General features: G+C 44.6%; 1 protein-coding gene across 1 annotated transcript in view; it reads right to left on the reverse strand.

Annotated features, from left to right (window-relative positions):
• Positions 1-12,098, reverse strand: part of LOC109777094 (chitin-inducible gibberellin-responsive protein 1) — a 56,825-nt gene extending 44,727 nt beyond the window's left edge. Inside the window, exon 1 of the mRNA XM_073508332.1 lies at positions 12,040-12,098. The gene's annotated coding sequence lies outside the window, so the exon portion shown is untranslated. The remainder of the gene's footprint in view (positions 1-12,039) is intronic.
• Between the last annotated feature and the right edge of the window lie 3,949 nt (positions 12,099-16,047).

A 16,047-nucleotide genomic window follows, 5' to 3' on the forward strand; every position in this document is an offset into this window, starting at 1 on the left:
CATCAAATCCTTCATGGCTAGTTCGGCCACCCTATGCAGCTCCACCAGCTGTTTCAACTGATCGGTGAAGGACACGGGAGGCTCTGACACCGCATATTGCGACCATAATAGCTTCTCCGTAGAACCCCCTCCTTCGGCTCGATAGAACTCCACGGCGTTCGATACACTGCGAGGTAAATCAGCAAAAGCCCCTGGGGAGCTCCGAACCCGGGTTAGTAAAAGGTACTGCTTCTCCGCATACTTGCTTTGCATCTTAAAAGCCTTACCCGCTGTGATCTTCTTGGCCTCCTGGATCTCCTGGAGGGCAGCCTGGGTCTCATTCTGTCTGGTCTCCGCACTCTGACGAGCCTTGGCGAGTTCGGCCCCTTGAGCCGATGCATCATGCTCCAAGGCCTTGCATTTTTTCACCGCATCCTGGAGCTCTTGCTGGACTTCTTTGACCCGGGCCTTGAGCTTCTTACGGGCGGCTTGCTGCTGGACAACTTTCTCCTCGGCCTCGTCCAGGGCCTTCTTCAGGGCCTCGACCTCGGTCGCGGCTCCTGCACATATTACGCCACTACGGTCAGTATACAGCGTTTCTTCTTTCCGGACACATAGCAAGTCGTCATTCACCTTGCTTCTCCTGGAGCCGAATTTTAACCTCGCCGAGCTCGTTCTCGGTCCGCTCCAGCCTCTGCTTCAGTTCAGAGAGTTCGGCAGCATGCGAGGTTGCGGCCAACAGCGACGCCTGCTTATTCATACATATTACGTTAGTCTCCCATATCAAATGATTGATCCTCTATCCAGTTCTTCTTGCCGAACACCGGACAGTGTCTCAGGGGCTACTGTCTACACGGGGTTCTTCTCTTTCTTACCTCGAAACCTGTCAATAGGTTGCTGCAGGCTTATTTAGTCCACTCTTGGCGGACTGAACCTTCTCGATCACTGCACCCATAAGGACACGGTGCTCGTCCATAACGGAGGCGCCTCGTAGCGCCTCCATCAGGGTATCCGGCTCCCCTGGATAGACAGGGGCCACCGGTGGAATCGGCGCACCCCCTCCTTCAAAGGGGGCTGCTCGCCCGACTCCGGAGCCGTATGGGTCTCCGGAATCGTATTCGGCTGAGGGCCAAACTGGATGTGGCCCTCTTCGCCAGTCTCCATGGGGATCGGCTCCCCCGTGTGTCCGGCAGTGGAGGTCTCACCTTGTGGCGCCTCCCGGACAGCGTCCTGGGCTCCTCCCTTCGGAGCGGTCCTCTGGGACAACACTTCGGTGTCGTCCCTGGCCCCGGGGGAATAAGCAGGTGGTGGCGACATGCTCGCCATCTCCGACGGAGCCAACGAACCTCCAGATGAGGATCGCTGGATAAGGTCGTGGGCCGGACTGCAATGGTACAGTTAACTATGTCCAAATAATGAAGAGAAAAGGCCGGATGTGCGCATGAGCGAGCCATGTCACTTACGATGCGACCTGGGCTTAGTGCGGGGGCGTCATTCCGGACTGCTGTCAACGTCCCACGTGGTATTGACCGCTGGGGCGCCCTTCCCCTTTTTGGGTGTTTCCGCCTCCAGATGCGCCGAGGCCGCCCTCTTTTTCTTCTTATCCTCGAAAGGAGGGTTGTTTTCCTCCTCATCCTCTTCCTCGTCATTGTCCTCAGGGACAGAGAGATGGGCTTAGTCGTCTTCGGACGCCACGTCCGAAGTGCCCTTGCGACAGGGACCACTCTTGGCCCCCTTGGCCTTCTTCTCCGGCGCCTTATACGGCGCCGGCACCAGCATCTTCGCTAGGCGCGGGATGACCGGTTCTTCGGGCAACGGAGCCGGACACTGGATCCACTTCGCCCTCTCCATCTAGTCCTGGAAGAGCAATAATAAAAGCTCAGACATCATCCTCGAAACAATTAAGTTGGGGATACGTCAGAAGTAACATACCTCGCTGGCGGGGTGTTTACAATCGTGACCACGGTCTGAGTCCGTGGCCGGTGGCTTCTCGTTGCCCTTAAACAACAACTTCCAGGCACCTTCGTGAGTAGTCTCGAAGAGCCTTATCAAGGTCTGGTGCTTCTTTGAATTGAACTCCCACAGAGGGCGGCTTCGGCGCTGGCATAGAAGAATCCGGCGAACTAGCATCACCTGGATTACGTCAACAAGCTTGACATTCTTGGTCACCATGCTCTGAACGCGCGTCTGCAGCGCTATCAGCTCATCAGGTGAACACCAGTTCGGATTCTTCTCGACCCAGGAGGTGAGTCGCATGGGAGCACCGGAGCAGAATTCGGCAGCTGCGGCCCAGGTGGTGCCGCGAGGTTCTGTGATGTATAACCATTGCTTCTGCCACTCCTTTACCGTCTCCACAAAAGTGCCTTTGGGCCAGGAGACGTTGGATAGCTTGCTCACCATGGCTCCCCCGCACTCTGTGTGCTGGCCATCCACCACCTTCGGCTTCACGTTGAAGACTTTGAGCCACAACCCGAAGTGGGGTTGGATGCGGAGGAAGGCCTCACACACGACGATAAACGCCGAGATGTTGAGGAAGGAATTCAGGGACAGATCATGGAAATCTATCCCGTAATAATACATCAGCTCGCGGATGAAAGGGTGGAGTGGAAACCCTAGACCGCGGAAGAAATGGGGGATGAATACTACCCTCTCAGTGGGCTTCAGCGTGGGGACGACTTGTCCATCGGCCAGCAGACGGTGGGCGATCTCCTTCGCCAAATACCCGGCCGCCCGAAGCTCAGTAATGTCCTCCTCCCTGACGGAGGAGACCATCCACTTGCCCTGACCTCCCGATCCGGACATGATTGCTTGAGTGGAAAGGAGATGAGTACTTGGGCGCTGGAGCTTGAGATTGGAAACAGAGAGAAGGCGTGAGAGAGGAAGAGGGAGTGCTTATCCCCTTATAAAGGCAGCGAATATTAAAAGCCTCCTCACTGGCCCTAAAAGCTCGCATATTCCCAAGGGCCGTATAAACGGCACGGTTGGGTTACACATGCCCGCATTGATGAGAATCCCGCGATAAGGGGACACGATCTCTGCTTTGACAAGACGTGCCAATGGCAACCGCGTCTCAAAGCATGGACCGGACAGACGTGATGCCGTGCTATTAAAAAAGCTGTCAGCGGATAGAACTCGTGTGAAAATATATATTCTCTCTGCGGTTATGTATGGTGTGTATGTGGCAGGTCCGGATACTGTTATCGCATCCGAAGACTATCTTGGAGTTCGGAAAGGGGAACGCGCCTTGCAATGTCGAAGACAATCTGCGCGCCGGACTCCTCGTCATTGAAGCCAGGTTCAGGGGCTACTGAGGGAGTCCTGGACTAAGGGGTCCTCGGGCGTCCGGCTTGTTATCCATGGGCCGGACTGATGGGCTGTGAAGACATGAAGGCCGAAGACTGTACCCGTGTTCGGATTGGACTCTACTTGGCGTGGAAGGCAAGCTTGGCGACCGAAGATTCCTTCTTATGTAACCGACTATGTGTAAACCCTAGATCCCCCCGGTGTCTATATAAACCAGAGGGGTTAGTCCGGAAAGGATAGACATTACCATAGTCATATAGGCTAGACTTCTAGGGTTTAGCCATTACGATCTCGTGGTAGATCAACTCTTGTAACACTCATATTCATCAAGATCAATCAAGCAGGAAGTAGGGTATTACCTCCATAGAGAGGGCCCGAACCTAGGTAAACATCGTGTCCCCCGTCTCCTGTTACCATCGATCCTAGACGCACAATTCGGGACCCCCTACCCGAGATCCGCTGGTTTTGACACCGACAACTACCGTGTCGGATTTTTGCATAGATCTCAACTCAGAGGAAGTTGCCACGGATGTATTTTTATATGTCCGTGCCTTCCCAAATCTGGACTATCCCTGCCTTGCGGTAGTACCGCAAGGGGGAGCGGTAGTACCGCGCCAGCGGTTCTACCGCCCTCTGCTTCTTCACATCAGGGCTGCTTTGGATTCTGCTGCATGGGCGGTAGTACCGTAGTTCCTTGCGGTAGTACCATGTGCCCTAGCAGTACCGCGACTCTGGTGCAGTAGTACCGTGCTTCGTAGGCTGAGTTGGTGGATAACGGTTGGATTTGTTCTTCCACTATATAAGGGGTGTCTTCTTCTCTGAGTTGACTATCTATTCCATCCCAAGCTCCATTGTTGCTCCAAGCTCCATTTCCGCCCGATCTCTCTCCCTAGCCAATCAAACTTGTTGATTCTTTAGGGATTGGTTGAGAAGGCCCTGATCTACACTTCCACCAAGAGAAATTTGATTTCCCCCACTAATCCTTTGCGGATCTTGTTACTCTTGGGTGTTTGAGCACCCTAGACGGTTGAGGTCACCGCGGAGCCATATTCCATTGTGGTGAAGCTTCGTGGTGTCCTTGGGAGCCTCCAATTAAGTTGTGGAGATTACCCCAACCTTGTTTGTAAAGGTCCGGTCGTCGCCTCCAAGGGCACCAATAGTGGAATCACGGCATCTCGCATTGTGTGAGGGCGTGAGGAGAATACAGTGGCCCTAGTGGCTTCTTGGGGAGCATTGTGCCTCCACACCGCTCCAACGGAGACGTACTTCCCCTCAAAAGGAAGGAACTTCAGTAACACATCCTCGTCTTCACCGGCTCCACTCTTGTTTATCTCGTGCCTTTACTTGTGCAAGCTTATTTGTGTTATATCCCTTGCTTGCTTGTGTGCTTGTTTTTGTTGTTGCATCATATAGGTTGCTCACCTAGTTGCATATCTAGACAACCTACTTTGATGCAAAGTTTAATTTGGTAAAGAAAAGCTAAAAATTGTTAGTTGCCTTGCCTATTCACCCCCCCTCTAGTCAACTATATCGATCCTTTCACGAGGCATTGATAATTTCAATGATGCTCACATGAAAGACAAAAATTGAAGCACAAAGAGAGCATCATGAAACACGTGACAAACACATCTAAGTCTAACATACTTCCTATGCATAGGCATCTTATAGGCAAACAAATTATCATAGCAAGCAAAAACTAGCATATGCAAGGAAGCGAAAAGAAACAATAGCAATCTCAACATAACGAGAGGTAATTTAGTAACATGAAAATTTCTAAAATCATATTTTCCTCTCTCATAATAATTACATGTGGGATCATAAGCAAATTCAACAAAATAGCTATCAAATAAAATATTTTCAACATGATCCACATGCATGCAAAGTTGACACTCTTCCAAAATAGTGGGATTAACATTAACTAAAGTCATGACCTCTCCAAACCCACTTTTATCAAAAATTTCATAAGATTGAACATTCTCCAAATATGTGGGATCTAAAGTTGACACTCTTCCAAACCCACTTTCAATAATATTGCAAACACTATTATTAATCTCATCTCCAAATAATTATGAAGTAGTATTACACGAACATAAAATTACACATATGGTGTACTTCGATTAAGATATGTCTTTTTATGTATCTGAAAATTGTCTTACTACTACTATTTATAATTTATAATTTGGGTAAGTAATTACCAATATTGTTTTTAGCACTAATAGTTTTAGATCTTATGAGTATGCTTATTGTGTAGTATGTTCAGTTAGGTTTACGGTTTTCTCCTTGTTTCATTTATTACCGATTGGTGTTTGGAGTTTTCATTAGACTTAGGCTTTATTGATTATGCTTTAGGATTTAGTTTACTGGTGTAATGAATGTAGGAATCTTACTTTACCATTTAGGGCATTCGGTTAGGGATTAGAGTTTAGGGCTATGGTTTAGGGTTTTCGTTGGAATTAGGCTTTATGGATTATGCTTTAGGATTTAGTTTACTGATGTAATGAATGTAGGGATTGTACTTTAGGGTTTAGGGTATACATCGATACTGGTTAGGATTTAGGGCTTGGGTTATATGGCGTTGGTAATTAGGATTTAGGGGTAGAATCTATAGTTTATCGATTAGGTTATTCACATAGCCTTTATTGTTCATGATTTATGATTGGTGTTTATGACTTTGGTTTCAGTTGATACATTACTACTATTTAAACCTTCCAAATTATTGCATTTCATGTTTACCACTTTCAAATTGTATGGTCTAGCATTTCTTAATCATGTCATTGACCTACTCTATTGAGTCGGTAAATAGTATAATTACCAACACAAAGTAATAATTAACTTGTCAGAATTGTATAATCAGTGACTAATATATGAGTATTAAACTAAGTTGATATGTAAATATAGTATACTTTCTAAACATATGCACAATATAGATAACATTATAATACTATAGAATTTTATTCAATATAAGTTTGTCAACATTTCAAAGGATACAATTAAAATAATTTATAGAAAATATCATTAAATAGATTTTGCAAAAAAAAAACTCATTTAGAATTGTTGATAGCTTCATAATAAATTGATAAGAGAAGTAGCACCTGAAGTTTAAGTCTTAAACCTTACAACTTGTCTCTATAGTTAAGTTTCAAAAGCATAACTTATTTCAACAACGTTTACGCAAATATATTTACTAGCGGTTGCTTTCATCTATGTCGTAAGATTCCAGTTCATATAATTTGATATTAGGAAGACTCGATATATCAGACAGAAAAGTTGTTCGAGGATTGTTAGGACCGAGAGTATATCTACCAGAGGGGGTGAATGGGAGATTCAAAATTTCTTTCAAAAGTTTTGAACTGATCCCAAACACAGCAGCGGAATTAAGGTTCGGTAGATATGAACTCAAACAAGCAGACTATTGAGGAACAAAATCTTCGATGTAAGATGCAATAATGGTTCGAGCATAGTATGCGATAGGCTTGATGATAATGATGGTAACTCAACATGCCAAGAGATACAATAACAAGATAGAGAGCTCGAAATGAACTGCGATGGATAACTATGAGAAATAGCTACAATGAGGTAAATGATCACAATACAGATGATGATGAAAACTAAGATAGCATAACAGAATGAAGATGGTGCAACACTGTGGGCATCGAACAATAACTGATGGAAATGATAGACAAAATCAGAGCGAATGATATGCAACAAAGTATGAATTATCAAATAAACTAATCGTCACAGAGCACGAATGGAAACTGCTAAAAGTATTGCAGTGAAGTAAATAGAACCAGTGGTGCTCGATGGCGACAGAGAGATTTGGTAGACCAGTTCACCCTTCTGCCAAAGGGCTACATATGGTTGGAGGGGTTGTGACTTAACACGGAAGATAAACTCTCTTCACCCTGTTCTCCTTCAACTCAAAGCTGATCACACTCTAGTTGATTTCACTCGTGGTAGATACTGGTGTCTACTGCGCAACTTTATTCTTGTAGACTCGTGTTGGTCCTCCAAGCGCAGAGTCCCTCAAGTGGATGACTCAAGGTTTATCAATCCGTGGGAGGCGTAGGATGAAGATGGTCTCTCTCAAACAACCCTGCAACCAAATACAAGAAATCTCTTGTGTCCCCAACACACATAATACAATGGCAAATTGTATACGTGCACTAGTTCGGCGAACAGATGGTGATAAAAGTGTAATATTGATGGTAGAAATATATTTTTATAATCTGAATAAATAAAAACAGCAAGGTAGCAAATAGTAAACGGGCACAAAAACGGTATTGCAATGCTTTAAAATGAGGCCTAGGTTCCGTACTTTCACTAGTGCAATCTCTCAACAATGCTAATATAATTGGGTCATATAACCGTCCCTCAATGTGCAACGAAGAATCACTCCAAAGTTCCTATCTAGCGGAGAACATAGGAAGAAATCATTTGTAGGGTACGAAACCAGCTAGAAGCTATGCTTTCCGATCGATCTATCCAAGAGTTCATACTAAAATAACACCAAATAATTTCAGATTCATAATACTCAATCCAACACAAAGAACTTCAAAGAGTGCCCCATGATTTCTGCCGGAGAAACAAAAGACGAGAACGTGCATCAACCCCTATGCATAGATTACCCCAATGTCACCGCGGGAATCCGTGAGTTGAATGCCGAAACACATATCAAGTGAATCAAAATAATACCCCATTTTCACCACGAGTATTCATTTGCAAGACATGTATCAAGTGCTCTCAAATCCATAAAATTATTCAATCCGATAAAACGAAATCTCAAAGGAAAAACTCAATTCATCACAAGATAGAGAGGGGAAAACACCTTATGATCCGACTATATTAACAAAGCCCGCGATACATCAAGATGGTGACATCTCAAGAACACGAGAGAGAGAGAGAGAGAGGGAGACTAAACACATAGCTACTGGTACAAACCTTCAGCCCCGAGGGTGGACTACTCCCTCCTCATCATGATGGCCGCCGGGATGATGAAGATGGCCACCGGTGATTATTCCCCCCTCTGACAGGGTGCCGGAAAGGGTCTAGATTGGTTTTCGGTGACTACAGAGGCCTGCGGCGGCGAAACTTCTGATCTAGGGTAACCCCGCGAGGGTTTTTGGAATATTTGACAATTTATAGGGCGAAGAGGCGGTGCGGGAGGCCACTGAGGTGGGCACAACCCACCGGGGGCGTGCCTGGGGGCCCAGGCGCGCCCTAGTGGGTTGTGCCCCCCTCGGGGCACCCCCCCAGGTGCTGCTCTGGCCCATTGGATGTCTTATGGTCCATAAAAAATCCACAAAAAGTTTCGTGGTGTTTGGACTTCGTTTGATATTGATTTCCTGCGATGTAAAAAAACAAGCAAAAAACATCAACTGGCACTGGGCACTGGGTCAATAGGTTAGTCCCAAAAAATGATACAAAGTTGCTATAAAATGATTGTAAAACATCCAAGAATGATAATATAACATCATGGATACTTCATAAATTATAGATACGTTGGAGACGTATCAGATACTTGTCGGCGATCTCCAAACCTTTGGTCAACCTTCGCAAACCACAATCACTCTTGGTTGATGAAGATCTAGCTCGGTGAAGACAACAACTCTTTAACACTCGAGCCGAAACCTATCCGTCTAGAGGGCGCGCAGCTCTCAAGAGTAATAGGTACAAGAACTCTAACTTAGAACTACTGTGATGCTAAACCACTGTCTAAGTTTGGGCTCTTGATTTTTCTCTCGGTGGATCTTCAACTCAAATCACTCAGAGAGGGGTTGCTCAAATCAATCTTTTCAGAAATCTCAAGCGGAACAGCCAACAGAAAATGTTGGAGCGGGATGGCTATTTATAGCCGCAGCCTTCCCTGAAGGGAAATGACCAAATTGGACATGAGGTGCAGTCAATGACTGAACGACACGAGTCCAACAGTCGGAATTTGAGCACAACGGTAACATTGCATGTGGAGCAAGTAATGCTAACTCCTCAGTCCGAAAAATATCTCCTGGAGCACGAAGAACAACGTCTACTACTGCCAGATAATCATTCGGAGCATAAAGAGATTTCTCTCGCATCTTTCATAGGTTTTGGGCTAAGCATCACAGCGGACCTAAGCTTCGAGAACCTATACCCCTCTTAATAGTATGGAGGTCCTATGACTCAAATGAATAAAAGAAGAACAACAAAATGAATACTACGTCTTCACTTTGTCTTCGACTTCCATTCGCTACAGTCAATTTTTTCGGACTTCAATACCGAACCAAATGCTTCGCTTCAGCAATAAAATGTCGAGGGGTTAATTCCTTCACATCAATCTTCTCGTCTTCATGAATTCAATAGATATAGCTCGTTCTTCTCTGCAACGCAGATATACTTCGGTGAAGTTCCTCGAACTTAGCACCGGAGACGACATTCTCTTCAGTTCTGTATGGACTATTTCACTCTGTATGCACTACCAAATAAATCAGTCCATACCTGTTTCTGTCAACAATCTCCAAAACACGGATAGACAAATATTGCACCAACAAGGATAACTAGTAAGCACGAGAAACAAAGGAACCAACACAAATATGAAACATAAATTCGCCAACTATACGACAAATTAAAAGCACATACTTGAAGAAATTGGATCGCTACAAATACTCCCTTCGCCCCGAATTAGTTTACTCGGATTTGTTTACTCCCTCCATCCATATATAGGGCCTAGTGCATTTTTGAGATTACCTTTGACTATTGATAAGATTAATAGTATATGAAATATATAATGTGAAAATTATATCATTGGAAGCTCCTTTCACGTACAAATTTGACGGTATGCTTTGTGTAACTTGCATGTCATATTTTTGTTGCTCTAATATGTGGTCAAAGTTAGCTTCAAAAAAGAATTAGACCCTATATAGAGGGATAGAGGGAGTAGATATATCGTTAGTAGATATATTGTCAGATACATTCACAACTAGTCAAATTTAAGACAAGTAATTTGGGACGGAGGTAATAAATAAGAAAACGAACACTTTTGGTCGATTTTGTACCTTTTTGCACTAAATATACTGCCCCGTGTGTTTATATCTTCGAAGGTCTTCGATTTGTAAGAATAGATGATGACCCCTTTCGTTCTCCAAGTGAAATGATGCCTGAAGGTGGATGTTTTGTTTTCGAGTGACATAAAGATAAGAATAAACATGAACCAAAAAACAGAAAAACAATGGCATGATGAATCGTTTTTGCTCGTCCGTTCGGTAAGTATATATATGTTCCTTTCCATTTCCACTGTTAAGGAGCCCTACGCAACAAATTTCCGACCCCATACCAACATCTTTATCGGCATGATATACAAATGGATTACAGCCAAAAAGGAGAATCTAACTCTGTCTCTATACATGACCCAATGTCATCAATCTTGGCGCAGATCGACAACACATAATTCACATTTGTCCGGACATGCGTGCCACAGATCCCCTTCCCTATAGGCAAAGGGAAAGAGATCATACGGCCATCAACAGATATACAGAGTCTGTCCGGACTCCCTCCGCCCTGCAACTCCATTCCCGGAGCGGGCGGACGACGCCTAACACATCAACTCTATGGAGTGGCCAGCACGGAGCGGAGCGGCATTCAGTTATAATTTGGCAAAAATGCTACACATACAGGCACATTGTACATGTTTTTACCAAATTATCGACTGCGCGCTTTTCTAATTCCCCCTCCCCCCCCCCCCCCATTTTCACCGGTGGGCCCGGGCGTCTTAATCAATCCACGGCCAATCAATGTTAAGCAACCTTTAAAACCCCCGTATAACTCCGTACGTCTAGCAAAGTCGATAATTTGGGGAGCGGCTAAAACGGCACTCGGATAATTACCCACATTTACCACAATTTACCGGTTCGCTGCTGTCACCAGTCGCAAAACGGAGCCAAGCTCGTTCCGTTGTTCTGAGGACATGAGAAGTTGGGAGTTGACAACCGAATGTATTTCTTTCTAGATTCTGAAATGGGTGAACAGTTGTCTATCAGCATATGCACATCGCCACGAGGATGTTGCGTACGTGCTGCACTATTGGCACGTAGGCTTCCATTTATGTATGCGCATCCTGATTTCTTAATTCTAATTTCCACACGTTTTCCTGTAATAATGCTTTTCCAAGAGATTTCTCAGATTCTCTCTGGTGCTATTGCTTATCAGGGTTGCCCATACTACGCCTGATGCGACCGGTCAGAACCCGTATCTACGCACGAGCGAGCAGTCGTGATCCGATCCCCTCTTCTTCTATCCTTTTTGGCAGCACCCGATCCCGTCGTTTCCTCGGCGAAAACGACAGCCCGCCGCACTCGGCATGTGCGCGGCACTCCACGGCGACAGTGGCGTAGCGCGCGCGCGCACACCGGGGGTCCGTCGATCCGATAATCGCAACCTCGATGGGTAGCCCGTGCCGACAATGACGCGAGCCAGTGCGTGTACGTACGTCTCGACGGAGGCGGGGGTTCGCCAGTTCGACGATGTCTATCTAGCTGTGGCCGGCTGGCTGGCTCGTGTCAGCGCTTGCGCGCGTGAGGCGGATGTGAATCGGTGTGAACGAAGCGCGACCGCCGCCACCCTCGATCGTGCGCTGCTCGATCTGCTCTTGGTCGGACTCCGGTCAAAATGGCCCTGATGAACCTTGAAGGGTTCTGCACACGTGCTGGAATGGAATACATTGTGCACGTACGGGATCGGGGTCGGGATCGATGCGGAAGCGAGAGGATCGAGTAATTAATCTGGCACGTATGCCTAGGTGGTGCGTGCGGCTGGTGTCTTGTTTTGTTTTGTTTTTTTTTTTTTTTGCGGGCATGTTTTGGTTCCTTCCTACTCCTACTACTTCTCCTTCGCCGCAGATGCGCACTGTCAATGCAGGGGAGACCGCGTCAGGCGGGAAATAGTTTTTAAGAGGAGATGTACAGTACGTGGGTGGAGAGACCGAGCTCTGGCCTCTGGCGTCGTCGGTGCACACGTGCGCGCCCTTGTTGGTGTTGGTGTTGTTTGGTGATCGCTTCATCAGCGCAACGCGTGACTCCGTCGTTAACGCGATAGTTTAGCCTCTCTTTTTTTAGGTATAAAGGGATAGTTTAGCCATTCAACAAAATCTGCGGACGGCACACGGAGAGGTGGAGACAAATAACGTCAATCAGTGCCGTCACTGGGTCCTAAAGAAAAATGGGCCGAATTAGGGGCACATACCTAGTGGGCTGCCACCAGGCCAAATTCCCGTTTCTCTTTGCTGGCCGGTCGGCCTAGATGGGCCTCGGCCCATCCAGAGGATAGAAGGAAAAGAAACGGAGAGGAAGGGGAACTGAAAAAAAACATAGATGACTTATAAAATATTCCGAAAAATAGAAATGATTGCGAATATAAAAAAATTCATGGATTTCAAAAAAGTTCGTGAATTTAAAGAATGCTCATGAATTTAAGAAATGCTCCTGGATTATAAAAGAATGTTCATGAATTTTAAAACATGTTCACAAATTTGTAAAAATGACAATGAATTTTAAAAGTGTTTGGGATACATCACGGGTGCCTCAACTTGTCCGGTGCGGTCACTTTGGTGCCTAAACTTGTAAAATACACGAAACTGGTACCGTAACTTGTCCGAGCGTTCAAATACGGTGCCTCCGTCCGTATCCGGACATATGCCCTGCCCACGTGACGTGCCCACCTGTCAATGGGTGTGAGAGGAGTGTGCTGGTTGTTTTATAGAAAACTCCTTGTACTTTATATAATTTTCACACAAGCTCCTAACAATTTATTTAAATAGGTCAAACTACATTGATTCCACCTTTCACAACTAGGTCTCGCATGTCAGCACATGGGATAAAATTGTAATAACAAAAAAAGAGCACCCGACAGGATTCCAACTCAGTACGAGGGCGCACAGCCTATCACTACGCCTAGAATAGTTGACTGCGCAATATCCTAATACTCTCATATTTATCAATAAACCGGGTGAAATAATAAAGAGATATAAAAAAGAAAAATTCGATTCGTGGGAAATTGAAAAAAAATATTAAGAAATTCTCACATTTGACAAAAAAGAACTATTCAACATATTACATGCCATCAACTTAAGAAAGTTTTAGGGCTTTAAAAATCACATTTTTGAAAAATCCTCACGCGTATTAAAAATTTTAAATGTTTTTTTAAATGCCTGTCATGTATTCAAAAAAATTACAACACCTATTTCATAAAATGTTCAATATGTCTTAAAAAATTATGGTAAAATTATTCTTACATCTCTACAAGCATGTTTAACATGTGTTAACACATTTATAGAATTTATTTTTTCTACACAATTATTTTTAATACATGTTGAACAATTTTCAAAATACAACAATGTTGATTTTTAATAATTATGTATTCTAAAAATACAACAAAGATACAAAATAATTCCGCATGCTTGTGGTCCTGAGTGAAGATGCAAAAAAATTTGTAATATTTTATTATATATATGTTGAACTGTTTAAATCAACATCAATTTTAGAAAAAGTTCATGGTTAAATCAACATCAATTTTCCTATTATTGGCATATAGCAAGGGCTTATTTGTGACATTAATTAAATCTTAGGGATTTTTGCACACAAAAAAACTCGTACGCATTTCACCCAGCGCAGGCATCGCTCACACCCACTGACATGTGGGTCAGCCACCAGCTGTCAGTCCACGTGGACAGCACATACGGTGGCATACAGGCGGAGGCACCGTATATGCACCGTGCGACAAGTTATAGCATCATTTTTGTGTATTTTACAAGTTTAGGCACTAAACTGACCGCAACAGACAAGTTAAGGCACCTGTGATGTATTTCACGAACTAAAAGTTAAAAAATGTAAATGAAAAAATAATAGAAAAATGAATAATAGGAATGAAACCTGGTAAAACACTAGGGAAAATAAAAATTGGTTGGAAGCTTACCAAAATCATGGAAGAAAAAAATTGTTATAGGTCGGCCCAGTAGCACCCTTGAGTGAGGTTGCTCGACTCGCAACACTCGTAACACGTGGTATAGGAGTCCATCAAGTCCATTGTGTATTCATTTTTTTTCACATGTTGGGTCGTCAAAGTGGTAGCAGAGTCTCGTTTAAGCACCCTCAGAGTTTCCGCTTAATTTTTCCCCATTTGCCAAATGCTTTTTTTCTCTATATACCCCGCTTACAGAAGTTGAGTTAGGGTTTGACACTCTTCATCCTAGCAATCCAATCCAATATATTAGCTTAGAATTTAAAGTTAATCGCCGGAAATTACTAAATAGTGACACTTACTTAGTGTGCTACTACTAGTATGCATGGTGGGAGAGACAACATCACCAACGGAATGAGTCCGTCCAAGCACATGCAAGATTTGCTTTATCCATTCAAATATTGGCTCTAAATTTGTCACCATCCTGAAATACCATAGCAAATCCGACAAAATAAGCTGCTCGGTTATAATCACATGTTGGTGTAGTTAAACTAAACGTGGATGCATCTTTCTTGCATGATGACTGCACAAGATCATGTCGTGTTGCAATAAGAGATTTTGCTGGTGGTTTTGTTAAGACAAAGACTTTCTATATGGATTCCGGCTCGATGACGTCCGCGTTCAGCACACATTCAGCTTTGCGTTCAACACACGTTTAGCTCGATGACGTCCTCGCCTTCTTGATCCAGCAAGAGAGTCGAAGTAGTAGATGAGTTTCGGCAGCACGACGGTGTGGTGACGGTGATGGTGAAACTATCCGCAAGGCTTCGCCAAGCACAATGGATGTGGACGGAGGAGGAATTAGAACTAGAGGGAGACGGGGCGCCGCACACGGCTTGGGGATCGTGGTGTGTGTTGCCCCTCTCCCTCCTCACATATATATAGGTGGAGGGGGAGGCTACCTAGGAGCGCCCCCAAGGGGGCCGGCGGCCGCCCTGGGCGCCTACCCTAGGTGCCCCTTGAAAGAAATATGCCCTATAGGCAATAATAAAGTTGTTATTTATATTTCCTTATATCATGATAAATGTTTATTATTCATGCTAGAATTGTATTAACCGGAAACTTAGTACATGTGTGAATACATAGACAAACAGAGTGTCACTAGTATGCCTCTACTTGACTAGCTCGTTGAATCAAAGATGGTTAAGTTTCCTAGCCATAGACATGAGTTGTCATTTGCTTAACGGGATCACATCATTAGAGAATGATGTGATTGACTTGACCCATTCCGTTAGCTTAGCACTTGATCGTTTAGTATATTGTTATTGCTTTCTTCATGACTTATACATGTTCCTATGACTATGAGATTATGCAACTCCTGAATACCGGAGGAACACTTTATGTGCTACCAAACGTCACAACGTAACTGGGTGATTATAAAGGTGCTCTACATGTGTCTCCGATGGTGTTTGTTGAGTTGGCATAGATCGAGATTAGGATTTGTCACTCCGATTGTCGGAGAGGTATCTCTGGGCCCTCTCGGTAATGCACATCACTATAAGCCTTGCAAGCATTGTGACCAATGAGTTAGTTGCGGTATGATGCATTACGGTACGAGTAAAGAGACTTGCGATAACGAGATTGAACTAGGTATGAGGATACCGACGATCGAATCTCAGGCAAGTAACATACCGATGACAAAGGGAACAACGTATGTTGTTATGCGGTTTGATCGATAAAGATCTTTGTAGAATATGTAGGAGCCAATATGAGCATCCAGGTTCCGCTATTCTTTATTGACCGGAGAGGTGTCTCGGTCATGTCTACATAGTTCTCGAACCC

This window comes from Aegilops tauschii, chromosome 2 (assembly GCF_002575655.3).
Source record: "Aegilops tauschii subsp. strangulata cultivar AL8/78 chromosome 2, Aet v6.0, whole genome shotgun sequence".
NCBI lineage: Eukaryota > Viridiplantae > Streptophyta > Magnoliopsida > Poales > Poaceae > Aegilops > Aegilops tauschii.